The sequence below is a fragment of the Rhynchophorus ferrugineus genome, unplaced genomic scaffold (genome assembly GCF_030347505.1).
Source record: "Rhynchophorus ferrugineus isolate W39M unplaced genomic scaffold, kcgeb_rfMv2 rfM4, whole genome shotgun sequence".
Taxonomy (NCBI): domain Eukaryota; kingdom Metazoa; phylum Arthropoda; class Insecta; order Coleoptera; family Curculionidae; genus Rhynchophorus; species Rhynchophorus ferrugineus.
Genome location: NW_027472583.1, coordinates 55333222 through 55348678, shown reverse-complemented (window position 1 = coordinate 55348678; position 15457 = coordinate 55333222). Strand labels below are relative to the sequence as shown.

The following is a 15457-nucleotide window of genomic DNA, read 5'->3' as shown; positions in this document are numbered from 1 at the left end:
CACTAAAAAGAATTTTTACAAAAAAAATTTGTTACAAAGAATGGGGATAAGCTGGATGTAAAACCCAAGAATATTAAGACTAATAATTAACAAAAATTAAGGAAACTGTTGGTTGTAAAAAGATTATTTTACGTATTTTATTCGCCATCGTTACATATTTCCAAAAAAGGCCTTTTATAGCTTTTTCAAGTAGCCTTTCAATATTAGTGTTCAATAATGGCGATGTAATTTGGTGTCACATCTCGTGTTTATCACGAATTTCTTATTATTATTAATATTTCATTTTATATGTGCTGTTCATGGAGGGTTTCCTGGAATAGTAATGATGTTTTTGTTTTGAATTATAATATTAGATTTACTTTTCAATTTTCTCTCAACTTGTTTTCGTCTTATTGTCCTTGAAAAGGAAAAACGTTCGTAAACCTGATCCTTCCGCATCAATATTTCCTGATTGCTTTTCTTTATGTCTGTATTCAATTGTCTTTAAAATTCGTTGTTTTATAACGTCTTCAATTGATCTGCTACGCGAACTAATGCTTTTAAGGTAATGATTGGTATTAACGAACATTCTCAGTTTTCCTGTATTGTCTCTTTAACCAAACGAAATAATCTGAATTGGATACATAATGACATATGTTTTAAGAGGAATAAATTGTTAAATGGAAAAATGGAGTGCTACATTAGGAACAAAATCTTTTTAAAACGCTACGAATTAATCCCATCATCTAATGGTAGTCAGCACGCTTCGTACACAGTTTTTAGATCGCCTTTCTCAATCGTATTACTGGGTGAGCTGTTTGAGAAACTTGGTTCATTATATTCTTCTAACTGTAAGTTCATGTGGAACCAAATATATAACGAAAATAATCTTCTGGAATGTTCATTTTTAAAGCACGATAACTTTTGATTTATAAACTTGTTACTTTTCAACCTCGTTATAGTGTGGCTTTGCTGATTAGGTATTAATAGAGATAAAATGTTTGAATTCAAATATCACGAAAAAAATAAAATAAATATAAATAATTTTTTTCCCCAATCTAAGCTTGTGAGGTAATAATGAAATATTCCAGTCAACATATTCATAAAATATTAATTTTCATAACAAAATGAGAAAAGTAATTCAAGGTCCGTATATGAGTATAAGTTCTTAAGTCAATACACTTTAGCAGTTGGAACGTTTTGTATGTTTTTTATATGCTAATGTAACCACATTATTTAATAATTGAGGAAACTGAAAAAAGTATCTATTTATTTTTTCGACGCAAAACGATTTGTTGTCAAAATAAAGAAAAAAAAACAACATCCTTGTTTGGTAAATAGAAAAGAACTATGTAATACTTCCGGTTTATTGTTATACAAAGAAAAATACTATATTTTTTCTAATAAGGAAGTCTATAAAAAAGCACGATTTCGATTGATTTAAATAGTGAAGGATATTAAACCGTTATACAATTTTTTTCGTTGTTTAAGAATATGATTTTCCAACTCAAATAATGGCATTTAAACATTTGTGTAAATGAAATAAATTAACGTAAACTTGTTAGTTCCATTTTCTCATTTGTATTTAGATTTAGAACTGCGGTGGCCATGTATCGATATAAAAAATACTTAAACAAACTAATTGTTAATACAACTTAATGTAACTGTTTGATTTAAAGAAATCTACTGTCAAGCCCATCGAATACTTTTAGAAACTCTTAATTAAGATGCATATTTCAATCGTGGGTCAACAAGATTCATTTAATTTCAAGACATATAGACCAATTTCTAGCTCAAACTCCCAAAGGCCTTTCATACAGCTAAACATTGGATGATTCAATTGTTTCCAGACGTTTACATGTGACAAGAAAGACCTAATGAGAGAAAAAATGATTACCATACGAATTAACTGAAAATACTGTTTCAAACATCGCCATTTTTCATTCAATGATAATGAAAAAGAAGAGTTTTCTATGTCGCATTATAATTGGGGATGAAGAATGGGTCAGCTACAACAATATTGACTGCAAATAGTCATAGGTTACTCCAGGAGAGCTCTCCATATTGACGCCCAAGTGGGATATTCAGGGTCATATCAAGTCTTACTATGCACATGGTGGAACCAGTAATGTGTAGGGTAATCTCGATAATTAAATCAATTGAATGATGTATAGTTGCAAAAAGATCAGAAATGACAAATAACATACGTAATGTCATTCTCTTGTATGACAACGCTTGGCCACACGTTGCAAGAGAAGTGTTGATTCATTTTTCAGTTCGAGTGGGATGTTCTGGCGTACCCAGCGTCTTTGTAGGAATCACGTTTCTTGCCTTTATATTGATTTTGGTAGGTTGTTCCAACAATTCATTACTATTTTTCAGTCATATTGTCGACGGGAATACTAGGAGACAAATTACATCAAGCTTATACGGAAGTGTTAGGGATATGAAATAGCAAAGGAAAGAGAAAGAGACGTCGTCGTGCTGGTCTCTTATATCCGGAACCACGTGATACCAATCCTTAGCGTTTCCAACAATTACATTATTTACACATTTACAAGTATAAAATATTCAATACTTTCACCTAATATTGACAGAAACATCAATTGATAGGTTTTTAATCAACATCAAACAAGAACAGTCTTCTTGCTGTATATACTTTAACTAATTATCAGTGAAAGGTGTTGTTTCTCGTCATTTTCTAGGCTTCTGGTACTGCACTAATACACTTAACAATCTTTTAATTTTCATCAAAATACATATTTAAACAAAAAATAAGGAATGAATGGTAACATCAGTCTGAATTATTTTGTAACTTTACCTCGTATAATTATACATATAAAAGGCGAAGAATAAAGTTCAGATAGGTGGAAAAATCCGAATGTAAAAATCTACCGCAATTGTGTTCCGACTTTTCGGTAGATTATTTCCGCGAATAACGATTTCCATCTTCCACCTGGAATTTATTGAGACGTCTAAAATGCAGAAGTAGCAAAAGTCTTAGCGTTTTATTAGGGCCCAAATTAAATTTAACGGCGGCACTAGCTCCGGGCGATATCTTTCTGCAGATTTAATTTTAATGTCTCGCTTTTTAGGGGTTGAAACCAATTTCTCAGCTGCATTTTTCGCGCGGATGATCTGATTTCCGAGCCAGATGTTGCGTCGCGTAAGGAATGCGAATGGAAATGACAGTAAAACTCGGTAATCTTCCTAATAAATTAGTTTTTACTGTTGCGCCTGTAGGGAGACGCATTTGAAGTGTAATCAGTTATCGACAGGTTCAGGATTCATTCATCGTTAACGTCATGAATGTTAGCTGGTGCTTGTTATACGTTGACTTCTGGAGCAGAACATAGTTTTGACTAAATAATGTACCTAGAAATTGAAAAAGAGACAAATTTGTAAAACTTATGTTATAACTTTAAAGAAACAAATCTTGTAAGCTGGTCTTTTACATATTTTTTCAGAGCAGTATATTTTTAAAGACCAGCGGTAACCTGCGATCATATAACGTTCCAATCTACCACGTTACCTTTTTTTCTTCACTTTTAAATCCAGGAGGAGACGCTTTCCTGGTTCCTCACTATTATTTGGTAAATTCCTGTATAGGAAATCTGTCTAGTGTGTAGATAGTGTAACTTTATGCTCATATTTGCATCTAAAGTTTTCATATATTTTGCATAATTTATTTATAATTTGGTATTAAGTAGTTATCTAGGACCTTGCTTTAGCATCACCTTCAGAATACTTCATATAACCATCAAAATTTTTGCAAAGTTTATATATCTCATGCATGTCGGTATTTGATAGGGACCAACAATTCCATTTTATAACTTCTCCTTGGCCAGTTTCTTCAACAATTCCTCATTATTTATATAGGCTTTATCAATAATTAAGGATTATCTCAAAGGTGATGTATCTCATTTTTAAAAGACTTTCTTCACTTTACTACCCCACACATAACTAAAATTCGGACAGCGAATTTTAACTACTTAACGGTTAGATCATGTTAGTTAGAAGGAAGTAGATTCTATTTTATATGACCGTAGGTGAAAAACTTTAGGAGTAATTTTGCTACAATGTAGTCGATCCAGTTATGTAATTTTCAAGTGCCTGGCGTTTGTATATTGGTAATACTGTCCGGTTTGCCACTGATATATATATTTTGTGTGTACTAGATCTCCTCTGTTTGAAAAGTAGTTGACGAAAATATATATGGAGCTCTTCTAACAATGGAAATCTATGTGTAATCTAAATATGTGTCCCGTCCTGGCTATGTCTTACAGAACTGGGTATGCAAAATTCGAGAAGATTGGCTACCGCCATGGTTATCAACTATTAGCCTGAAATTTCTTCTCTTTTAGTAAAAATTTTGGAAACAATAATTTACAAAGAAACAATCACAATAGAGTAGTTAGATAGAATTCATTAGTTAGTTCACAATAAATACATACAAATTATTGTTTCGTTCTATTGTATAGGCCTATTTTGGTAATTACGAGAATTGGGTGGTTTAAAATAATTTTTGAACATGTATTAACATCCAGTAGTACCTTACGAAGGACAGTTATTAAATTTTAATTCGATTCAACGTTATAATCTTGAAACGGTTTTTTGAATTTAGGATATAGTGGGCCCAACGGAGCTATATCAGATGAATTGGGCGGTTAGGGAATGATGTGATTTGAATTTTTAATGAAAACATGATATGGAATTAGTACATCAATGTATTAATAAAATAAGTTATGAACCTGCAGTCTTGCAGTCATATAGCTTTATTTAGTTAAATTTTTTATCGTGATTATTAGATTTAATGTCGAAAATATATATAAGCAAGTAAATAGGTTCGAGAGTTCAAGAAAGTACTGAATAAAACGATATAATAAAAATATTATTGCATAAAATGAAATATTAAAAATAATTTCTATATGTCTTTATATTTTTATAAAAGCGCCATACCAGAAGATATATCAGAAGATATATTAGAATCATATAAATAAACATTACCACAAAAAAAAGACCAAAATCGTTTAGACTAAATCCAGCCAATATAGTAAACGGACAAACCACCACTATATATGAAAGCAGTGATATTCTTCTAAAAATCTCCAAATATCATCAACTTTGATCGCTATTATTCTTGATCTCCAAACCCCATTAATGAGTTGACTATATTGTACATTTAGCAGCCTAAAATGAAAGGATTATCGTAGTTTTAGATGAAAGAAATCTCAGTCAATACATCATTATTTGTATTTGTATTAATGTATTGTATTTTCCTTGTAATTAGATAATTAGGATGGTACTGACAATTTTGTATTTTGTTTATTTGATCCATGTCTACTTTTGTTAGGAAATTTTATTATTTGATAGTATCACTACACACTGTTCTTACGTCTTAACAAAATTCTGTTTAATTTCTTCTAATTTAAATATATTAATAAAATTAATTAATAATAAATGTCCAATTATTATCAGTTACTACAATTTTTGCTACTATTCTTGATGGACAAACCTCATGAATGACTTGACTACTTCCAAAACAACAGGAATAATTTTCATCTCTGTTCTTGTTATCATTAAATTTTGGCATATGTTGATAACTATTCGATATCCTTGAAAACGATATGTTATAAATTTAGCAACTAACATTCCTACTATACATAAAATTGCTATTGCTGTAAGCATGCTGTTTGCATTTTATACCTTTTAAAAATTTAACCTTACATTCTGCACTTGTTCTCCCTATTTTGAAACCGACGTATTTTAAACCACCAAGAATAACACAACAATTTAATTGTTATTGAGATGGGTATTTGCTGCATATTAAGACATATTTTTATATAATACGAACTTGCCTCCATTATTTTAAAAATTTTATATTGACTGATAATTATTATTTCGTATACAGACGAAATGAAATATCAAATATATTATAATATAATTAATAGATATATTGAACAGTAAATTCAAAATTATTAACTTCAAATTGGTAATGGTAATTCACGGTAATACTGATCTATAAAACAGAATGTCGTCATTATAATATGTTAATGCTATACCCATTTACAATTTTGCTCGTTAATTGAAAAACTGTTGAACTGGAATTGTAAATAACTGTAAACATAGAATTATTTGCATTGTTTCAGTTCTATATTAAATATTTTAGTGAAATGCTGTTTAGAAATCGGCATTGTATATTACACGTCGAATAGCAATACTAATTAAGATAATTTGTATAAATGATGAATTGCTTTAGTAAATATCAGTTATATATAATTGAATTAAAACAAAAATTTGTTTAAAATTATCAAATATTACTAAATAATAGTTTTTAGTTAACAAAATCAAATATTAATGTTAGTTTTTAATTGTTGCGTTGAATAATTATTGCATTATTAGCAAATATATCTGCTGTTATCAGATTCAATCAAAATATAATTGTTTTTTTGTTCCGTTTTTTTTTGCTGGCTTGGTTGGTGCAATGCAACACGATGGTTATCCTCCTATTGCGATTGTCGCAGGTTCGAATCCGGCTGGGACATGGTCGTAAATTTATGTTTGTGATAGCGAAGAGTGCAAAATCAGTCAAGGTAAATGATCCGAGTCACGCCAGTAACCAGACTGGGTAAGGCCGGATGTCTTCTGGGGTCTCCAAATAGGTCATTCGCCAGTCGATACGCTTAATGACGAGGGCCGTGGTTCGAAAACTACGTAAAAGACTAGCTTCAGTCCAGATAAACCCTAGTTGGTAAAAAGAAGGCTCTAAAATATATATTTTTAATTTAAAATAGTTTTATGATACCAGGAAGATTAGCTATTGTTCTGTGAGTATTCTCAGTGGATTTAGGAAAGTGCTGGATATATTGCATGTGTTAATTTTGCAATTAAATTGAAAGCCCTATTATTAATTTAAATAATAAGAATGAACCACTAATTAGCTAAAGTCTAAACAAAAATGAATTATTTTTACGGAATAATCACTATGGAGATTATATTATAAAATATTGAAAGTAATCCAACAAAGTTTTAAGGCAATATTGCGACGTTTTAACGTCATATGCCTTGCCAGCAGACTGTTAGTTTTTCCACGCTTTGGAGCGAGTTTATCGTGTGCAGTCTACTCAGATGATGTCGCTTGGACTTCGGAGAGAAATTATGGAGCCATGTTTCATCCATTGTCACATATTGACTCAAAAACTCGGATATATTACGCTTGATCATCTTCAAACACAGCTCCGAATCATCAACGCGTCGTTGTTTTTAGTCAAAAATGAGTTCGCGCGGCATCGACATGGCACAGAGCTTTCTCATACCCAAATATTCGTGAATGATATGATGTACACGTTCAATTGATAACTTTACAGTATCTGCTATTTCATTCTATTTCAATTTACGGCCCCTTAAGATCAATGGGGATTTTTTAAATGTTTTCGTCGTTAACAACCTCTTTTGGTCGTCCACTGCTTTCACCGTCTTTGGTGCTCATTTCACCACGTCTAAACTTGACATATCAATCCTTGATGGTTGATTTTCCTGAGGCAATGTCCGGAAACATTTTTGTTCAATTATTTTATTTAGATTAAAACTTTGTTATTTGTCAAATCCAAACTGAACTAAAACTCAGAGTTGATACGTCAATATTGCGACGTTTTAACGTCATATACTTGAATAACGAATGTACAAAATAACTTTGAATAGACTGTATATGATTTTTCACATATGGCCTTATGACAATAATAAATTTCGCGACATCTACGATTCGCTGATGACGGTAAAAACGGCGCTCTCCATTCACCGGCGAAATATCTTAATAAATAACCGTCGCAAAATAGCCAGCTTTGTCGAATATGGTTTTATAGCAAAATAAAACGATTTAATGAACCGATAAAAGGCGCGATGAACTTCACCTCGACATAAATTATTTACGATACGATGGTCTGGTTTCTCTCAATAAGTAGCTGCGTTTCTCCAGCTCCTCAACTCTCGAAACAGTTGCCGACTTGATTATACCACGGAGCAGGTTTATTTCGATTCATATTTCATTCAGGATGTTTGCTTTGCTATAGTGATACCAGTTTGATAATTCGTTCCGATTTTGCCTGCAGATGATAATTTAATATGTTGTTCGTCATGTGTGCAATATGAATATGAATATGCGTATGAAATAATAACGCCTGAAGAAGACGTTTTCATACAGACGCTTTAGGGTTTTAAAATCCTTTGTTATATATTGTATTTTTTTTTTTTCGTTATCTCCTATATACAAAGGACGGATGGAATAGTCTACTTAGTATACAGTTTAAATAGTTTCCCACGAAATGATCTCCCATTCTTCTACCAAAAAGTGTTCAAATTTCTTCAGTTATGATAATCTACACCGCATTCTCTGATATAAAACTCTCCATAACTGTTCAATTAAGTTGAGGTATAGCGATCGTGTTAGTCAGGAAATATGTTTGGTAATATTTTGATGATCTTCACACCAAGAGTGAACGTTTTTGGCTGTTTGTATTGACGCATCCACGGCGCACGTCATGTATCCATTTGATTTCGAGTCCAGCGTGCAGCCTTTCACTGGTTACGTGGCGATAAGCATTGGTAAATAGTCATAGATCTTTGTTTAGGGTGCGTTGGATTACTAGTTGGTCTGATGTCTTAGTGCAACCCCATATTTGCACCCCATAGCTCTAAATTGGTTTTATAATTGACTGATAAACCAATCTCTTTCATTTTAGGCCGACTTGAGAGAATCTTCCGACTAACCAGTACAGTTGCTTGACTTTGAGTCTAATCTGCTTTGCTTGTTGTCTAACATACTTGACCTACGATCGAGATATATTTAGAGATATTTAGCTGATTTTGCTTGAGGAATCGTACATCCGTCAAGTAATATAATAACGCAAAATTAACATGGACAGATTTGGAATTATTAAGGTATATTTTCCAAACAAGCAATAGCTATATGAGACCTCGTAGAATTATTGTAGACATCTGCTTCTATAGTGTAGTAGTTAAAGCATTTAGCTCCTAAACAGAAGCCAGGGGTTCGATTTCCAATAGGGACAATAACTTTTTGTTGTTGTTTAGTTAGAACATTTGCCAAATCACCTAGGCTATAAAATAAAATAACTGCATACCTTATTAATTTATCGAGTAAATATCTAACACTAAACAGAACTGATAATAATAAAATATTTTTAACAAACAGTTTTGTTTAAAATATTTTGTTATCCATTGTAAAATACTCCGAATATTTCTCAGAACGTTTTTGTACACATAATATACTCAACTAAAGACTTACATGTTTTATATGTTTATATTTCTTCTATGTTTTTGTGCGTTGAAACAGTTTTTGGGTGGTCTTCATGTACATTGTCTTGGAGTTCTTGTTGAATGATTCTAATTATAAGCAGTTTATTGAAATACGATATTCTATGTTCCCCAATATATACAAAATACTGTTAACTGTCATCAAGTCATAAACATTGAACAGCTCTAAATATATAAATGCACTTTGACATTGCACATGTCAATGAAACAATTAGTACCACTTTAATATAAATAAGAGGACGATAACTTATCAATTACCACAACTTAGCTCCCATTTTGTTAATTTTATCAAAATATTATATGCAACATTATCAATAGATTATCACAGAAATTAATTACTGTAAGTACTAAATGTAATAAAGTTACACTTATCATTATTTTGTTTCAGGTAAGTTCGTCAATTTGTCTTTAAATAACAATACAATAAGACAAGAAGCCGGAGAAGGTAAGCAAATCCATTAGATCTTAAAGTACTTTAAACGAAACCAAATATAAATTGAAATTGTTTCTCGTTGATATCACAACTCTGACTTATATAAGAATTCATAACTAAATACCTTATTAAATAATCTATATTTTCATGTATGTGTCTTAACAAAACTAATAAAAATACATCTAGTACCAAATTGTAGATCAAGATTTTCATCATATAAGATCTAGTTTCAACCGTTACTTGGAGTTTTTTCGCGTTTCAATTTATATATGGAGATTGTGAATTATAACGATTAGTAATACAGCAGGTAAATCTGATATTTGTAAGCTCGAAGCTTTTCAAATCCTAAAAAAAATGTGTTGCTAAGATCTAAATAATAATCTTGGAAATCTACAACCGAATACATGCAAGCACACATGCAGTATTATAATTCATATTTTACTCCTGTTTTATCGAAGTTTAGTATATGTTAGTGAAATACTGAATAATGTGTCTAAACTCACGAAATTAACACTATTTCTTACTTTACGCCTATTTACACTCCTTGTATACATTGTCAAAGTTACATCAAACTTTTTAATGTTAATACAAGGATAGTTTGATATGCCGAAATGCTTTCAGTCTCAGTTGTGAAAATCTACATGCATATTCTCAAGATTTACAGAGATTATTTTCCGTTACCTGACCTGAAAAAATTGCTGAGTAGTTTAGTGTGGGTCAAATGAAGAGGCCTGAAACAAACCTACTATTTAAAAGGAACCTAATATTGGAAAAACCCTGTTACTAAATGTATATGTAGCTTAAAAAGAAATTATTTTGAAAAATTAAACGACTTTTTATTAAAAAAAAAATCATTTCAATGGTCACAAATTTTTCGGTCTGTCTTCGTATGTAGGCTGGAAGGAAGTTGCGTAACTATAAAATTGAGTTGCTGTGAACTGAAAAGAATAAGAATACATCATAAAATACTACCTGCTTTGCAGTATTTTTCTGTAGTATACGTCTATAATTATATATTGAACAAAACAAGGCCGAATTATATATTATATAACAAATAATATTTCGCAGCCCGATATTATAATGAGTTTCCGTTATTATTTTCCGGCCATTATATTTAAGTGAATTCTAAACACGCTAATGGATACAAAACTGTAGGCCGTGAAAGAGATTTAACAACGGTTAGCGCGATGTAAATTCACAGCATCAACACGTAACAAAGGCCCATATCGGCCGACCGAAATAGTCGCGGGTACAATGGTATTGGTCGGAAAGTACACTTTAACAAATGCCATTGGTATTTTTAGGACTATCGCTTTTGTAACTTTACAACCATCCTGATAACGTATTGACAATATGTGGACGGTTTTATGTTTTGATGGCGCTAAATTTTTGCTGGGGAGATAAAATAGTTTAAATGCAATCGGTATAACACCTCCATCATGTATCCGGTTTGGTACATTAAACCTTACAAAATTGAAAGTTCAATGCTATTTTAATACTTCATATTCCACTAGTCATAGAGAGAAAAATCCTGATATCAACATATCCGTTTGGATTTATTAACAAGCATTCAACAATTGACCAGGTCCTCAGAATAACAGATGTTATTGATAAAGCCTACGAAAGTAAAAATGTATGCTCAGCTACATTCTTAGATGTAGCACAGGCCTTCGATAATGTTTGGTATGAAGGCCTTGTTGATAAACTACTATAATGCGACGCAAAACTGTTCAACAATTTAATCTCATGGAACAAGTTTAAAAGTGGCCGAACAGAGGAATACAAAACAAAGATTCATACTTTTGTATGGGTTAAACCAAAAAGTGATAAATACACTAATAAAAGGGAACTCCTTAACTCAAACAAGTAAGATTAGAAAAACTACTGAGAACTTGGCGCTATAGACTCATGAAGTATATTTCTAAACGTCTCTATATTCTATCAAAATTTTGCTGTAGGAACAGTATATTTATTGATGAATTGTGACTTACTGTAATTTATTAATTATATTCATTTAATTATTAATAAAATTACATTTCGTGAAATAGTTCTTACTTCATTTTGTGAAGACTTGGTGGTGAAGTCGAAAGTCTTACAGGTTGCCAATATTGAAATCATGCAAAAAATATATCGAGAAAGGAAACCCATTGTTCTGTATTTTGTCGTAATAACCGCCCTTATATGATATAATGCACCATTTCTAATACTATAATATCCTTGTAAGAAACGAAGAAATCTATAGCACTTTGCTAACGTTCTGTTTTTTCTTTTAGGATACGGTTATATAACTATATAAGAAATATAATATACCATCAAATTGTTTCCTCTTGTCTCTTTGATGGAAAAGCCGACAAAAAAGAACAAAGATAAGCATCAAAATATATCGTTTCTATACACTTATGCCAGCGATAAAAAAGCAGATATGGATTTTTTTGTCTTAAATATAAACAAACTTATGGGAGATTCGATATATTCCCATCCTATGATATTATTTACCAGAATATGCGATAAAATTTCTATTATTTTTTAGTTGAATATGATTTTGTCTCAAGTTTGATTATCTATATTGTTACACGATATGCTCATTTATACTTTTATTTCATACATAAAAAAAGACTATTAATACAAAGAGTATCAATATATTTTTTCAAAAGTAATTATATATATATATATATATATATATATATATATATATATATATATATATAAATATATATATATATATATTTTTTTTTCGACAATATGTCCTCTGGTGTCACTACTGCCGCTTTACTTCTTTGTCTCTCAATGAAAGAGGTATACTTTATGACGATTTTTATAAGTAAAGATAGAATGTTTTAGGTGAAGTTAAGTTTACATTACTGGTCAATAAGTTTGTTTGTTTCTTATTACATTAAAATCTCATTTCAGTTTATTCAAGCCTTATTCATATGTTATTCTCGTAGTATATATATATATATATATATATATATATATATATATATATTTTCTATACACTTATGCCAGCGATAAAAAAGCAGATATGGATTTTTTTGTCTTAAATATAAACAAACTTATGGGAGATTCGATATATTCCCATCCTATGATATTATTTACCAGAATATGCGATAAAATTTCTATTATTTTTTAGTTGAATATGATTTTGTCTCAAGTTTGATTATCTATATTGTTACACGATATGCTCATTTATACTTTTATTTCATACATAAAAAAAGACTATTAATACAAAGAGTATCAATATATTTTTTCAAAAGTAATTATATATATATATATATATATATATATATATATATATATATATATATATATATATATATATATATATATATAAATATATATATATATATATTTTTTTTTCGACAATATGTCCTCTGGTGTCACTACTGCCGCTTTACTTCTTTGTCTCTCAATGAAAGAGGTATACTTTATGACGATTTTTATAAGTAAAGATAGAATGTTTTAGGTGAAGTTAAGTTTACATTACTGGTCAATAAGTTTGTTTGTTTCTTATTACATTAAAATCTCATTTCAGTTTATTCAAGCCTTATTCATATGTTATTCTCGTAGTATATATATATATATATATATATATATATATATATATATATATATATATATATATATATATATATATATATATATATAGATATTGTTGTCTTTATAATGTATTAATGTTTTTGGCAAGTAAATAATGGAAATATATTAAAAAATTTAACATATCACAAATTTTATTATAACAAGTGAAATGGTATAAACAAGTGGTAATCACTAAATATGAAATAGCTTAACGTCGTAAATATATTTCTCTGTTTTTGTTTAATATTCCGCTGTTTTTAAAACTTGTATTTTAAGACTTATTGCAACTATGAGCTGATCACTCTATTTGGACAGAATATATGTATTGGGTTGATGCGTACATATTGCTTTTTGACCATTTCTATAATCTACAAATCATGCAGTCTTAAAATGCTTTTTTAAGTTATGTTTTTTTTTGATTATCAATTAGGATGTTTGACCTTTGACAATTCTTCATAATTAAGTTAATATTGTGTTATTTTAATTACTAATTTAGCTTGCCATCAGAGAGAGGGACAATTAAGTCAAAATCATTCTACAGATTAATGTTTTAAAAGTATGCCATTCTAGTAAGGGCTTATAAAAGGTAAAATTCCTGCAATAATTTTGATTTTGATTTCATTTTGCTTAGTTATATGACGTTTAGCTCAGTTTCGTTTTAAGCATTGTGTTGTGTAGACGTCCAAATATTATTATGGATAAGTATACGCGACAAGAACGAGCAGAAATAGCGAAAATATTTATTGAAAATAATCTTTCTATTACCGCCACTCAGCAGAAATTGTGTCCTAAATATTCAAAATGAAAAAAAAATGTAAAGACCAAACAAACTTTATAACTTAAACTAAAAGATGAATAAAAATTATAATATATTCGAAATGTCAACATCAACAAAATTAGCAAGATGAAAAAATTGCCCATGGGTAAATCGAGAATATTGTGGCGTATTTTTGGAGTATACTACTCGATTTCCATCTAGCTTGTTTTGTTATAGCCTCAGAAATGTCGATGGTTATTGTTCTTTCAACTACCATATTATAATTTTTTTCTTGAACCCCTTTTCCAGAAACAAGACGGTAAAATTCTAAATGTATCTACAAAAAGTAACAGCTCCCATTTTAATTAAAAATTCATAAGAACAATTAACTTAAACAACATAAAAACAAATCTTTATGATCGAGTTATTAAAGAATTTTTACTCCGGCGTATAACCGGAATTTTGGGGAGGCTTTTTTGTTGCCATCCTCGCCCGTTTCCCTTTTGTTGTTCGATATTAAACTTGTTTTCTTCGTAGTAATTAATAATTAAATTAATTAGTTCCCTTTATGCATATAGCTCCTAAATATATGTTAGGTTTAATGTAATTATTAGGACAGGATGTACATTTTGTCTTTTAAAATGTTTATCATGACTCTTAACAAAAAATAGTGTAATATTTGGACCAGAAACTGTATGAAGCTTATAAGGTTCGTACTAAAATCAGCGACATTCGATTTACTTTTTGATCTAAATCTTTTGGAAGCTTCTGAACTGATTCTTGTTTAGTTCAAATGATAAGGTTTCTTTGGAGAATCCCAATCAACCTACAGAGCCAACCGAATATATTGATTGTTTGACTAATTGTCTTTATAATATATGAATCTTGCAATAATCATTATTCTTAAGACAAGGAAGAAGGCAGTTGATATTTTATTTCTGCTTATCACTGATAACTGATTCTGCTAAATAGCACGCGACACAATGGGGTAAAGATTGTAGGCCCAATGAATGAATTCTTCAGTTCGGACATATATAATAAAGTGTAAAAATTCAATTAAAGTACCCTCTTTTCTTCGCCTTTGTCAAGTTATTTGTTTCACTACTTAGCCTTAAATATTAATTTCGTTGTTCGAATATAATAGTTATAACACATATTTTCTGAATCTCTACGCCAAATAATTGACATTGCTACTTCTTATTTCGAGCAACGTTTCTAAATTATATATGTCTTTTAAATTCGGTTGATTGTTGTACCCATTGTATTCTCTCTCTTATCCTATGTTAATGTTGCTAGTTATTATTATCCTTTTCTTTATGTACTTTGTTTCTCTTAAATTCTCTTTGTATTGTATAACCATAGTTAATTATTCATTTGAT

General features: G+C 30.1%; 1 long non-coding RNA gene across 1 annotated transcript in view; it reads left to right on the top strand.

Annotated features, from left to right (window-relative positions):
- LOC143195895 (uncharacterized) overlaps nt 1-9799 on the top strand; it is a 57883-nt gene extending 48084 nt beyond the window's left edge. The window contains exon 2 of the long non-coding RNA XR_013005607.1: nt 9701-9799. This is a non-coding gene — a long non-coding RNA (uncharacterized LOC143195895). The remainder of the gene's footprint in view (nt 1-9700) is intronic.
- The last annotated feature ends 5658 nt before the right edge of the window (nt 9800-15457 follow it).